Raw genomic sequence first — 15,204 nt, forward strand, 5'->3', positions numbered from 1 at the left:
ACATCCCATGAACGAATATTACATTTTTTTTTAACTCTGGGCTGTATTTTTTAATCAAATCATTTAAAAAAAAAATCATGTCTGCATCATAAATTGATGCCCACTCCAGTCACAGTGCAATAGTAAACCTAGTAAAGGTCAGAAAAGAGTACACTCCCACATGCGCATTCCCCATCCACCCACACTTAGCCAATGAATTTAGTGTGGATTAGCCGCTAATCCTACAAACAAGGAAAGACACACATTCTAACTCGGAAGAAAATACTGTGCTGTCTGCGCGCTCAGGGAAAAAAATAGGTATGCAAAGCAAATGTTGCTGGAGAAAGGAAAACATTTGGGAGGCCATTGGGAAATAAGAACTGTCTCTGCAGCACATAAATTCATTGGTGATTAAAGACATGCCGGAGGAAGCTAACAAAATCAAAATCGTCATACTTTCCCTTCATGCTGCGTTTGAATGGAAGAGCTCCTCCCTGAAGCAATTTTTCCAGTATCTTTTTTATAGTGGGGTGGTTTCTACAGCAGCTACATGGGAACATAGGAATTGCTAGGCAGAAAAAGACCAGGCTAGTTCGACTTCTACCATCTTGGTAGTCACATGATACAATGAGAATGGAGTTGTTGACTAATCATGTCAGTCAATCTCTATCAATTAGTCTACAAGAGACCCAGACATAGCTCTTTTTCAGCTGGCACAGACACGATGTGCCAAATGGCCTCCTTCTGCGCCGTAAACTTCTATGATTCTATGATTCTATATAAGGTGAGGATAAACCCCGGTGGCGGAGAGTTTTGGGAACCATGGCCTAGAAATTGGTCCGCGCAGCCATTACTCGGACTACAAAGGCCCCAATATGGCAGGCAGGAAGTGTGTGCAAATTTCCATCCGGAAGTTTGCCACCTGCCATATTGGGTAAAGGTATCTGGGGATCCTTGGCAGTTACCATTCAGGCACAAGGATGCAACCTGCACCTCCTCCCGCACCTAAAAATAGGCACGCCCGAATTTCTGAGCCCATAAGTCTAAAGTCATCTGTTTCTCCCAAGCTAGATTTGCTTTAATACAGACTTTGCATGGATTATTATCTTAGGAGTTGCAAACAGCAGTTATGTTGCAGGGTTTGGTTCCTAATCAAATGAAAAGATCTACATAGGCCTGCAATAATATTACTGCGTCACGGATCTTCACGGGGTCCATGGAAGTGCTTCAGCTGCTCAGTCTGCCTGTGGCCATATTTTATGTCCACTTTTGGTAAGCCACTTTGCTTTTATCTAGCTGTCGAAGGTGTGAATGGAAACCATCTATTTTGGTGGAGCCCTCAACCTCCAGTCACATCACTGTCCACTTTGTTTACATTCTTGAAGGTTCTATCCGCAACAAACTACAAATATAATGCATATGTTTTCATCCATACCTTTGCTACCTCTAGACTCGACTATTCTGATGCTCTCCTGGCCGACCTTCCACCTTGCACCCTCCATAAACTTGAGCTCATCCAAAACGCTGCTGCCCGTATCCTAACTCGCACCAAGTCCTGTTCACCCATCACCCCTGTGCTCATTGACCAACATTAGCTCCCAGTCCAGCAACACCTCGATTTTAAAATTCTCATCCTTGTTTTTAAATCCCTCCATGGCCTCGTCCCTCCTTATCCCTGTAACCTCCCCCAGCCCTACATCCCACAGAGATATCTGTGCTCCTCCAATTCTGGCCTCCTGTGCATCCCTGATATTCATTGCTCCAGCATTGGTGGCCGTGCCTTCAGCTGCTTAGGCCCTAAGTTCTGGAATTACCTCCCTAAAGCCCTCTGCCGTGCTACCTCTCTCTCCTCCTTTAAGACGATCATTAAAACCTACCACTTTGACCAAGCCCGTCCTAATATCTCCTTATGTGGCTCAGTGTCAAACATTGTTTGATAACGCTTCTGTGAAACACATTATAAATGCAAGTTGTCGTTGTTGTTACGTTGGTGATCCACTTCAGGAAGTAGTTCTTCATTACCAATAGCTGCTCCCACTACCATAGAAACTATCCTGTTCCTTTTTGGGGAGGAGCAGTTTGTTCAGCAGCCGGATCCACTTTAATATGACTGCACACCGTGCAAGTTTATCTGTCAGCAGTTGAATTAAAGTCTCAAATACCAGGGAAGGTCCTTACAGATCAGGAATCATGAAGTCACTTCATTGGTCAGTTCCAAAGCCAGTGGGAACGTTTTAGCTGCTTAACTCACTGGCAGTCATCACTATGAACTGCGTTCTCCAAGCTGGTTCGTGCTTGTGCCATTAAGATAGTTCTAAACCACACCAGCAGAGGTGCCATAATGTTTATATTCATGGCAGATGTGCCAGAATGTTTATATTCAAAGTTCGGAATCACCTACGGTGAGCCTATTACAGCAAACAATGAATATAGATGGGTTATAAGGAACTGGTGGAATACGAACCTCCGGTGGTTCGTTTTAAAAAAAATGATCATGGGCACAATGCGAAGGAAGGAACTACAGGTTAATAAGGGCAAGGCATCCTATCATTCAGAATAGGACCCTATAAACCCTAGATAACAAAGGTAATTAACTTGCTGTGGCTGTGTAAGATACAATATAGGAAACAATTCAGCTGAGGAAAAGTAGTCACCTAAGCAATGCACATCATATTAAGGCAATCAAAGATATGCTGCAGAATTATAAAAATACCACAAACAGCAGTATTCATGGAGAAATATTGTCAAACCATATTGAACATTTGTGTTCCACTGTGCGAATTTTAAAGACAAATTTATTTCAGCAACCAGAACCTGCTGAGAATATTTCTTATCCACAGCTCTGATCTATTCCACTCCCCAACTAGATCACTTTATGTAGCAACACCAACATGGCCCTGAAAGGGTAAAAAGAGGGAAAGGCAGCAACATGCCCCAGTAACCCACTCTGCCCATAGTCAGTACCAGTGCAATCATCAAACAATCAATTAGAGAAACAGATAAATACCAAGAAAATGCAAAACAATATCCTTAAGTGATGATTCCGATACTTGAAAAGAAAAGGCAGAATGCTGCAGTAAAATCAAGGGGAATACTGCATTACAGATCTAGGGGATACTACAATACAGATCGAGGGAGCGCTACAGTACAAACCATGAGAAATGCTACAGTACAGACCAGGGGAAATGTTACAGTGCAGATAAGTGGGATACTACATGAGAGATATGGGGGAATGCTGCAGTACAGATTGAGGGAGTGCTACAATAAAGACCAGAAGAAATGCTACAGTACAGATCGAGTGGGGCAGGGCGGGGGGTGGTGGGGTTGGGGGGGAGCAGTTCTATGAGTTACTGATGTTGAGCTACCAAGGTAAGTTTGTATGCCAGCCCTGTGAGGCCCACATGCCTGGGCTCACAAGCTGATGGAAGCATTGAGCTGGCTCTCTGACAAGCAGATCGCATTTCCTAGAATTTCACCCGCACTTGTGCCTCATCAGTCTTGCTCTCTGCTTCCGCCTGAAATTCATTAACTGGCCTCACTGATATACCTGTGATGGCTTCTTGCCACTGTAGGATTGGATAATGCGGGGTGCTGTGCGGTGCTCAGTTGAAGCTGTAGATTGGACCCGGGGATTTTCTCTTCTTGGAACAGTAGAAGAACATTTTTTATATATTTTTTTTACTCATTTATGGGATGTGGGCTTCACTGGCAAGGCCAGCATTTATTGTCCATCCCTAATTGCCCTTGAGAAGGTGGTGGTAAGTCGCCTTCTTGAACCGCTGCAGTCCGTGTGGTGAAGGTACTCCCACAGTGCTGTTAGGTAGGGAGTTCCAGGATTTTCACGCAGCGATGATGAAGGATCGCTGATACACTTCTAAGTCAGGATGGTGTGTGACTTGGAGGGGAACTTGGAGGTGGTGGTGTTCCCATGCGCCTGCTGCCCTTGTCCTTCTAGGTGGAAGAGGTCGCGGGTTTGGGAGATGCTGCCGAAGAAGCCTTGGCAAGTTGCTGCAGTGCATCTTGTAGATGGTACACGCTGCAGCCACGGTACGCCGGTGGTAGAGGGAGTGAATGTTTAAGGTGGTGGATGGGGTGCCAATCAAGCGGGCTGCTTTGTCTTGGATGGTGTCGAGCTTCTTGAGTGTTGTTGGAGCTGCACTCATCCAGGCAAGTAGAGAGAATTCCATCACACTCCTTACTTGTGCCTTGTAGATAGTGGAGAGACTTTGGGGAGTCAGGAGGTGAGACACTCGCCGCAGAATACCTAGCCTCTGACCTGCTCTTGTTGCCACAGTATTTATGTGGCTGTTCCAGTTAAATTTCTGGTCAATGGTGACCCCCAGGATGTTGATGGTGGGGGATTCGGCGATGGTAATGCCGTTGAATGTCAAGGGGTGGTGGTTAGGCTCTCGCTTGTTGGAGATAGTCATTACCTGGCACTGGTGTGGCGCGAATGTTACCTGCCACTTATCAGCCCAAGCCTGAACATCATCCAGGTCTTGTTGCATGCGGGTATGGACTGCTTCATTATCTGCGGAGTTGTGAGTGGCACTGAACAATGTGCAGTCATCAGCGAACATCCCCATTTCTGACCTTATGTTGGAGGGAAGGTCATTGATGAAGCAGCTGAAGATGGTTCGGCCTGGGACACTGCCCTGAGGAACTCCTGCAGCAATGTCCTGGGGCTGTGATGATTGACCACCAACCACCACAACCATCTTCTTTTGTGCTAGGTACAACTCCAGCCAGTGGAGAGATTTCCCCCCGATTCCCATTAATGTTAGTTTTACTAGGGCTCCTTGATGCCACACTTGGTCAAATGCTGCCTTGATGTCAAGGGCAGGCACTCTCACCTCATCTCTGGAATTCAGCTCCTTTGTCCATGTTTGGACCAAGGCTGTAATGAGGTCAGGAGCCGAGTGGTCTTAGCGGAACCCAAACTGAGCATCAGTGAGCAGGTTATTGGTGAGTAAGTGCCACTTGATAGCATTGTTGACGACACCTTCCATCACTTTGCTGACGATTGAGAGTAGACTGATGGGATGGTAATTGGCCGGGTTGGATTTGTCCTGCTTTTTGTGGACAGGACATACCTGGGCAGTTTTCCACATTGTCAGATAGATGCCAGTATTGTAGTTGTACTGGAACAGCTAGGTTAGAGGCGCAGCTAGTTCTGGAGCACAAGTCTTCAGCACGATGTTGTCGGGGCCCATAGCCTTTGCTGTATGCAGTGCACCCAGCCATTTCTTGATATCACGTGGAGTGAATCGAATTGGTTGAAGACTGGCTTCTGTGATGGTGGGGACCTCAGGAGTAGGCCGATATGGATCATCCACCCGCCACTTCTGGCTGAAGATGGTTGCAAATGCTTCAGCCTTGTCTTTTGCACTCACGTGTGGGCTCCACCATCATTGAGGATGAGGATATTCATGGAGCCTGTCCTTTCTCCACCCAGCAGGTGGGTGGAGAAAGCGCAGGAGATCCAGCAGCTAGCCGACAACCACGACGTGCGTGGATTTTTTAGCGCAGTCAAGACCACTTACGGCCCAAGCACCCAAGGTCCTACCCCACTGCGGGCAAAGAACGGAGAGGTACTCATCAAGGACAGAGAGGCAGTCAGTGTCCGCTGGAAGCAGCACTTCAAAGATCTCCTTAACCGAGACTCTGTCTTCGACATGCATGTCCTCAACTCCATTCCACAGCATGCTACGTGCCACCACCCCAGCCCGGCATGAGGTTGAAAAGGCCATCCGACAACTGAAGAACAACAAGGCGTCAGGAGCAGATGGAATCCCTGCCGAGGCGCTAAAACATGGCGGAGAAGCACTATTGGCGTGAATACATAAGCTCATTTCTCTTATTTGGAAGGAGGAGAGCATGCCAGGGGACCGCAGAGATGCCGTAATGCTGACCATCTTCAAGAAAGGTGACAAGTCCAATTGCGGTAATTACAGAGGAGTCTCACTGCTGTCTGCCACAGGGAAAGTCATCACAAGAATCACCCTCAATCGCCTTCTCCCAGTGGCTGAAGAGCTCCTCCCAGAGTCAAAATGCAGATTCCGCCCGCTAAAGGGCACAATGGACGTCAACTACAAGAGAAATGCAGGGACTGTAGTGTATGTACCTTTAAGGGGAGAACTACTTTTTACAGCTCCTGTATACTGTAGTACCGGCAGTGACCACACCTGTATATAAACCCTGAGTAGGGATCTGTACATTTAGTTTTAGAGTAACCCTCATGCAGTAAACACCTGTTGATTGTTCCCTGCAGTCTCTTGTCTAATTATTGAAGGACACACAACATCAAGATACACGGATCTAACATTGGCGATGAGAAGATTCAAACCTACCTGCAACTCTGCATCACCTCCCAGGGATTCGCTCCTGGAGAACAGTGAAAGAAGAAGGCCGAGTCCAGAAGCACGGGCGTTGACCATCCAGCGGAGACTTGAGCATCGCAGGGGAGGCTGTTGAGAGCTGGGCTTGGTTCTCCAGTCACGGTGGTCCAGCGAAACAGCCTGGCAACAGGTACGGCGCAGACCCTTCCCGGACAGCGGCGGCTAGAGCCGACCGACGGCACAGAAAAAGGCTGAGCAGCGTCGACGGGAGAAGAGAGAGGGTACAGCACACAGGGCGCAGCCAGTGTTCAGGACCGAGCGGCGTCGACAGGAGAAGAGAGAGGGTGGAGCGCACAGGGCGCAGACGGTGTTCAGGACCGAGCGGTGTCAACGAGAGAGAGCAGAGCGCAGCCGGTGTTCAAGGGCCGAGCAGCGTCAGCGAGAGAGAGAGGCGCGCAGGAAAACGCGCAGAGCACTGCCGGTGTTCAAGGGCTGAGCAGCGTCAGCGGGGAAGAGAGGAAAGCGCGGGAGACACCATTTTGAGCCGCAGCGGAGAAGAAGGGAGAGCGCGGGAGATGCCATTTTAAGCCAGTCTAACCACACCCAAAAATGCCGAAGAGTGGCTGTGTCACAGCATTCGACAATGAATTCGAAGATTGGATGACATATGTCGAAAGCATAGAAGTGTACTGCAAGGCGAATGAAGTGCCAGATGACAGGAAAGCGCTGGTATTGTTGAATTCAATGGGTGCAAAAACGTATGGCTTACTGCAAAACCTAGTAACCCCAGAGAAGCCAGTGGAAAAGGATTTTGAAAACATAGTGTCAATCCTACAGGACCACTTAGACCCCACACCGCTGCTGATAGCGGAAAGATTTAAGTTTCACAAAAGGAACCAGCATAAAATGAAAGTAATGCTGAGTTTTTAACGGAACTGCGCAAGCTATCGAAACACTGCCAGTTTGGAACGGGACTAGCAGATACTTTAAGGGACAAGTTTGTGTGTGGGCTTCAAAGTGAAGGAACCCAGAAACGGCTTCTATCAGAAAAGGATCTTACGCTGGACAAGGCTTTCAGCATGGCAGTATCACACGAAGCAGCATCATGGGGCGCGGCAGAGATACAATGGAGACCGCAAGAATATGGCACAAATGAAATGTCATATGGAACAGTGAAGTGCTATCGCTGCGGCAGAACAACACATGACCGTAAGGATTGCTGGTTCAAGGGCCAAGTGTGCAGACAGTGTGAAAAAGTAGGACACATAGCAAGAGTCTGCAGGTCGGAAAAGAAAACCAGCAGCAAGAAATCTCCACAGGAGAAGTACAAGAAGGTACATAAGGTGACGGAGAGTAGTGCAGACGAACAGAAAAGTGATACAGACTCTGGAAGCAAGGAGCTGGGTTGTCTGAAACTACATAAGGTGATCAAAGCGGAGGATCACCAAACTATCTGGGTCACGCTCAAGATAGCCGGAGTCCAAGTGAAATTGGAATTGGACACAGGATCAGCCCTAACAGTCATAAACCGAAGGGACTACAAGCGGCTATTCTCATATATACCCTTGAGAGATACAGAGATTGTCTTGAAGACATACACGGGGCAAAAAGTCTACCCCAAAGGAAAAATAAGGGTGAACGTTATATATAACGGCAAGGAAACACCAAAAATGGACCTATATGTATTGCCAGATGGAGGACCACCACTACGAGGACGTGAATGGATCCGGAAGATACAGCTAGATTGGCATTCCATACAAGCACTGACTGTAGATACCAGAAAGGATGACGACATCACACCTGGACGACTGTCAAAAATGCTAACTGACGCACAAGAAGTGTTCCAGGAGGGACTCGGAACACTAAAAGGCATAACAGCGATGATCAAAATAGAGGAAAATGCAAGCCCAAAGTTTTTTAAGGCCAGACCGGTACCTTATGCGATCCACCCATCCGTCGAAGCAGGGCTGGAAGGTTTGGAACGTTCAGGAGTACTGTCCAAAGTGGACTGGAGCAAGTGGGCTACACCCATCGTTCCTGTAATGAAGAGGTCGTTGAGTAATACGCCTGGGGAACCAAAGAAGGTTCGCATCTGTGGGGGCTTTAAGGTGACAGTGAACCCAGTCCTTCACACTGTACAATATCCGCTTCCGCGGATTGAAGATATTTTTGCCTCGCTATCTGGAGGGAAACGCTTCACTAAGATTGATCTGGCCCAGGCGTACCTGCAAATGGAGGTAGAAGAAGCCTCGAAACAGTACCTCACGCTCAACACTCATAAAGGTCTCTACCAATACAACCGGCTGGTGTTCGGGGTAGCATCAGCTCCGGCTATTTGGTAAAGGGCAATGGATCAAGTCCTGCAAGGGATTCCAGGGACACAGTGTTATTTGGACGACATCCTGGTCACGGGCGAAAATGACAGTGATCACCTCGCCAACCTGGAGCAGGTGCTCACTAGATTGAAGGAATATGGGCTCCAAACTAATCGCCATAAATGCGAGTTTTTCCAGAAGCAGATCTCGTATTGTGGCCACGTTATTGATGAAGAGGGGTTACATAAGTCCCCTGAAAAGATTGAGGCAGTAGTCAAGGCTCCAGCACCGGAAAATGTGTCACAACTGAGGTCGTTCCTCGGGCTGGTGAACTACTACCATAAGTTCTTGCCGAATTTGTCTACCATACTACACCCACTGAACACCCTACTGCAAACGGGGGTACCATGGAAGTGGAATGACGAATGTAAACGAGCTTTCCAGAAGAACAAAGAATTGATCACATCAAAAGAGGTGTTGGCTCATTTCAACCCAGCACTACCAATTCGGTTGGCGTGTGATGCATCACCCTATGGCATTGGAGCGGTGCTGTCGCACAAATTCTCGGACGGCTCAGCGAGGCCAATAGCCTTTGCGTCACGATCACTAACCTCAGCTGAGCGTAACTACGCCCAGATTGACAGGGAGGCCCTCAGCCTAGTGTGGGGAGTAAAAAAGTTCAACCACTATCTGCACGGGCAGAAGTTCACCTTGCTGACTGACCACCAACCACTTGTCTCCATCTTTAATCCAAAGAAGGGCGTGCCGGTGATGACTGCGCAACGGCTACAAAGATGGCCCCTTTTTCTAGGGGCGAACCAATATGAAATCGAGTATAAGGGCACGAAACAACATGGAAACGCTGATGGGCTATCACGCCTGCCACAGCCTACTGCGGAGGAAGCACCAGCAGTGGACCCTGTCGAAATATTTTATTCGACCATAATTGAACGCTTGCGAGTAACTAATGCTGATATAGAGAAGGAGACCCGAAATTACCCAACACTGTCTCGGGTATATGACTTGACAGTGAAGGGATGGCCAACACATGGCGACTCACTGTTGCCAGCATTCTCATCCAGAAGAGAACAGCTGTCAGTATGCCAGGGGACCTTGATGTGTGGATCCCGAGTAGTAATTCCACCCAAGTTAAGGGAGAGAGTGCTCAATGAGCTTCACGAAGGCCAATCGAAGGGGTGAAAATGAAAAGCCTTGCTAGGGCTTATGTGTGGTGGCCGGGGATCGATCAGCAAATCGAGGACCTGACAAAGAGCTGCTCAGGATGCCAGAAGGTCCAAAATGCACCACCACATGCCCCTCTACACCCATGGGAGTGGCCCTCATCTCCATGGCAACGGGTGCATATTGATTTTGCTGGTCCATTCATGGATTCAATGTTTTTAATAGCCGTGGATGCGCACTCGAAATGGCCTGAGGTGATCAAAATGTCCTCCACCACCACGGAGAAAACTATTGTAGTCCTATGGACCATATTTGCCAGGAACGGCTTGCCAGAGCAGATTTGCTCTGATAACGGACCACAGTTTGTGTCCGAAGAGTTTCGAAGATTTATGAAAAGGAATGGGGTAAGGCATTACACATCCGCCCCGTATCATCCAGCCACAAATGGATTGGCTGAGAGGTTCGTACAAACCTTTAAAAAAGCAGTAAGGGCCATGTGCGATGACGACATTCCACTGCAGCATAAGGTGGACAATTTCCTGTTAGCCTACAGAAATGCGACACATGCAGTCACCAACCAGACCCCGGCCATGATGTTCTTTAACTGAAGGTTGAGATCTCGTCTGGATTTGCTCAGACCAAATGTACGAAGAGATGTTGAGAATAAGCCATTCCAGCACATCAATGAGAAGCCGACAAGGAGCTTCAATATAGGGCAACCAGTCTTGGCCCGCGACTACCGAACAGAGAAATGGCAACCAGGAACGATATGCACACGGCAGGGGCCACTAATATACACAGCGGATTTTGGGGAGAACATTGTGAGACGCCATGTTGACCAGGTCCTAGAGTCACAGGAACGAGTCAACCCCATGTCTCGCGTACCTGGTGATGAACCCGACATACAGGTAGCATCTACCCCAGAAACAGTAGCATCGGAAGCTGATGAACCAACCGGCAACAGGGGGCCAGAATCGCCTCCGCACCAAGAGCAAGACACTCAGGAAAGGCGCTATCCAGAAAGGATCAGGAAGCCTCCCCAAAGACTGAATTTAAAAATAGACTATTTTCATTTAATGTTGCATGTTAAAAGTGTTAATCGTAATTAGTTGCTATTTCATTGTTAAATGAATGTTATGGTACTGTTAATCTAAAAGGGGAGGAATTGTTGTGTATGTACCTTTAAGGGGAGAACTACTTTTTACAGCTCCTGTATACTGTAGTACCGGCAGTGACCACACCTGTATATAAACCCTGAGTAGGGATCTGTATAGTTAGTTTTAGAGTAACCCTCATGCAGTAAACACCTGTTGATTGTTCCCTGCAGCCTCTTGTCTAATTATTGAAGGACACACAACATCAAGATACACGGATCTAACAGGGACCAGCACCAACCGCTGTACATGGTCTTCTTTGATCTCACAAAGGCCTTCGGCACCGTCAACCGTGAGGGATTACGGATTGTCCTCCTCAAATTCGACTGCTCTCAAAAGTTTGTCACCATCCTCCGCCTGCTTCATGACGACATGCAAGCCGTGATCCTGACCAATGGATCCACCACAGACCCAATTCACGTACGGACTGGGGTCAAGCAAGGCTGTGTCATCGCACCAACACTCTTCTTGATCTTCCTGGCTGCAATGCTCCATCTCACCCTCAGTAAGCTCCCCACAGGAGTGAAGCTAATCTACAGGACAAACGGGAAACTGTTCAACCTCTGTTGCCTCCAGTCCAGATCCAAGGTCGTCCCATCCTTTGTCATCGAATTACATTATGCAGACGATGCTTGCGTCTGTGCGCACTCTGAGGCCGAACTCCAAACCATCGTCAACACCTTCACCGAAGCGTACAAGAGCATGGACCTTATACTAAACATCCGTAAGACAAAGGTTCTCTACCAACGTGACTCCTCCACACAGTACTGCTCCCCAATGATCAAAATCCATGACGAGGCCTTGGACAATGTGGACCACTTTCCATACCTCGGGAGCCTACTGTCAACAAGGGCAGACGTCAATGACGAAGTCCAACACCACCTTCAGTGTGCCAGTGTAGCCTTCGGTCGCCTGAGGAAGAGAATGTTTGAAGACCAGGACATCAAACCCAGCACCAAGCTCATGGTCTACAGAGCAGTATTGATACCCACCCTGCTGTATGCCTCAGAGGCATGGACCATGTACAGCAGGCACCTCAAAGCACTGGAGAGGTACCACCAATGCTGCCTCTGCAAGGTCCTGCAAATCCATTGGCAGGATTGGCACACCAACATCAGTGTTCTTGCTCAGGCCAACATCCCCAGCATCGAAGCTTTGACCACGCTCAGTCAGCTCCGATGGACGGGCCAGATCGTCCACATGCCCGATACGAGACTCCCAAAACAAGCGCTCTAGTCGGAGCTCCGACACGGCAAGAGAGCCCCAGTTGAGCAGAGGAAACACTTCAAGGACACCCTCAAAGTCTCCTTGAAAAAGTGCAACATCCCTACCGACACCTGGGAATCCCTGGCCTAAGACCGCATAAAGTGGAGGAGAAGCATCCGGGAAGGCGCCAAACACCTCGAGTCTCTTCGCCAGCAGCAAGCGGAAGCCAAGCGCAAGTCAACCCAAGCACCCTTCAACAACCATCTGCCCCACCTGTGACAGAGACAGCAGGTCCCGCATTGGACTTATCAGTCACCTGAGAACTCATATTTAGTGTGGAAGCAAGTCATCCTCTGTTCCGAGAGACTCCCTAAGAAGAAGATTCATGGAGCCTCCTCCTCCCGTTAGTTGTTTCATGGTCCACCACCATTTACGACTAGATGTGGCAGGACTGCAGAGCTTTGATCTGATCTGTTGATTGTGGGATCGCTTAGCCCTGTCTATAACATGCTGCTTCTGCTTTTTAGCATGCATGTAGTCCTGTGTTACAGCTTCCCCAGGTTGGCACCTCATTTTTAGCTACGCCTGGTGGTGCTCCAGTACACTCCTTATTGAACCAGTGTTGGTCCCCCGGCTTTATGGCAATGGTAGAGTGAGGGATATACCGGGCCATGAAGTTACAGATTGTGGTGGTATACAATTCTGCTGCTGCTGATGGCCCACAGCACCTCATGGATGCCCAGTTTTGAACTGCTAGATCTGTTCTGAATCTATCCCATTTAGCACGGTGGTAGTGCCACACAACACGATGGAGGGTGTCCTCAGTGTTAAGATGGGACTTCGTCTCTGTTAGATCCGTGATTCTGAGAGTATGATGTTTTCAAATAACTACATGGATGCTGTAACTTAACAATCAACAGGTGTTTACTGGAGTAGGGTAGTCTCAAGACTGGGGGTACAGAGGCATGCTCAAGGTTTATATACAGGTGTGGTCACTGCCAGTACTACAGTATACAGGAGCTGTAAAAGTAGTTCTCTCTTAAAGGTACATGCACTACAATTCCTCCCCTTTTAGATTAGCAGTACCCATAATATTCAAATAACAATTAACAGTTTAACATGCACATTAAACAAAAATAGTCCATTTATAGATTCAGCCTTTGGGGCGGCTTCCTGATCCTTTCTGGATAGCGCTTTTCCTGAGGTTCTTGTTCTTGGTGCGGAGGCGATTCTGGCCCCTTTTCGTCGGTTAGTTCATAAGTTTCCACTGCTACTGGTTCTGTGGTAGATGCTACCGGTATGTTGGGTTCATCCCCAGGTACTCGAGGCATGGGGTTGACTCGTTCCTGTGACGCTAAGATCTGATCGACGTGGCGTCTCACAATGTTCTCCCCAACATCCATTGTGTACATTAATGGCCCCTGCCTTGTGCATTTCGTTCTGGGTTGCCATTTCTCTGTTCGGTAGTGACGGGCCAAGACTGGTTGTCCTACATTGAAGCTCCTTGTCGGCTTCTCATTGATGTGCTGGAATTGTTTATCCTCAACATTTCTTCGCACATTTGGTCTGAGCAAATCCAGACAAGATCTCAACCTTCGGTTAAAGAACATCATGGCCGGGGTCTGGTTGGTAACTGCATGTGTCGCATTTCTGTAGGCTAATAGGAAATTGTCCACCTTATGCTGTAGTGGAATTTCATCGTCGCACATGGCCTTTATCGCCTTTTTAAAGGTTTGTACGAACCTCTCAGCCAATCCATTTGTGGCTGGATGATACGGGGCGGATGTATAATTCCTTACCCCATTCCTTCTCATAAATTTCCGAAACTCTTCGGACACAAACTCTGGTCCATTATCAGAGCAAACCTGCTCTGACAAGCCGTTCCTGGCAAATATGGTCCGTAGGACTGCAGTCGTTATCTCTGCAGTGGTTGAGGACATTTTTATCACCTCAGGCCATTTTGAGTGAGCATTCACTGCTATTAAGAACATTGAGTCCATGAATCGATCAGCGAAATCAATATGCACCCGTTGCCATGGAGAGGAGGGCCACTCCCATGGGTGTAGAGGGGCATGTGGTGGTGCATTTTGGACCTTCTGGCATCCTGGGCAGCTCTTGGTTCGGTCCTCGATGTGTTGATCGATCCCCGGCCACCACACATAAGCCCTAGCAAGGCTTTTCATTTTCACCCCTCCCAGATGACCTTCATGAAGCTCATTTAGCACTCTCTCCCTTAACTTGGGTGGAATCACCACTCCGGATCCACACATCACTGTCCCCTGGCATACTGACAGCTGTTCTCTTCTGGATGAGAATGCTGGCAACAGTGAGTCGCCATGTGTTGGCCATCCCCTCACCGTCAAATCATATACCCGAGACAGTGTCGGATCATTGCGGGTCTCCTTCTCTATATCCGTGTTAGTTACTGGCAATCGTTCAATTATTGATGAATAAAATATCTCAATAGGGTCCACTGCTGGTGCTTCCTCCACAGTAGGCAGTGGCAAGTGTGATAGCCCATCAGCATTTCCATGCTGTTTCGTGCCTTTGTATTCTATTTCATATTGGTTCGCCCCAAGAAAAAGGGACCATCTTTGTAACCGTTGTGCAGTCATCACCGGAACGCCCTTCTTTGGATTAAAGATGGAGACAAGTGGTTGGTGGTCAGTCAGCAAGGTAAACTTCTGCCCATGCAGATAGTGGTTGAATTTTTTTACTCCCCATACTATGCTGAGGGCCGCCCTGTCAATCTGGGCGTAGTTGCACTCGGCTGAGGTTAGTGACTAAGACGCAAAGGCTACTGGCCTCTCCAACCCGTCTGGGAATTTGTGCGACAGCACCGCTCCAATACCGTAGGTTGATGCATCACATGCCAAACGAATTGGTAGTGCTGGGTTGAAATGGGCCAACACCTCTTTGATGTGATCAATTCTTTGCACTTCTGGAAAGCTCGTTTACGTTCGTCATTCCACTTCCATGGTACCCCTGTTTGCAGTAGGGTGTTCAGTGGGTGTAATACCGTAGACAAAT

Source organism: Somniosus microcephalus, chromosome 3 (assembly GCF_052327205.1).
Source record: "Somniosus microcephalus isolate GS21.2 chromosome 3, FLI_Smic_1.0, whole genome shotgun sequence".
NCBI classification, from domain to species: Eukaryota; Metazoa; Chordata; class Chondrichthyes; order Squaliformes; family Somniosidae; genus Somniosus; species Somniosus microcephalus.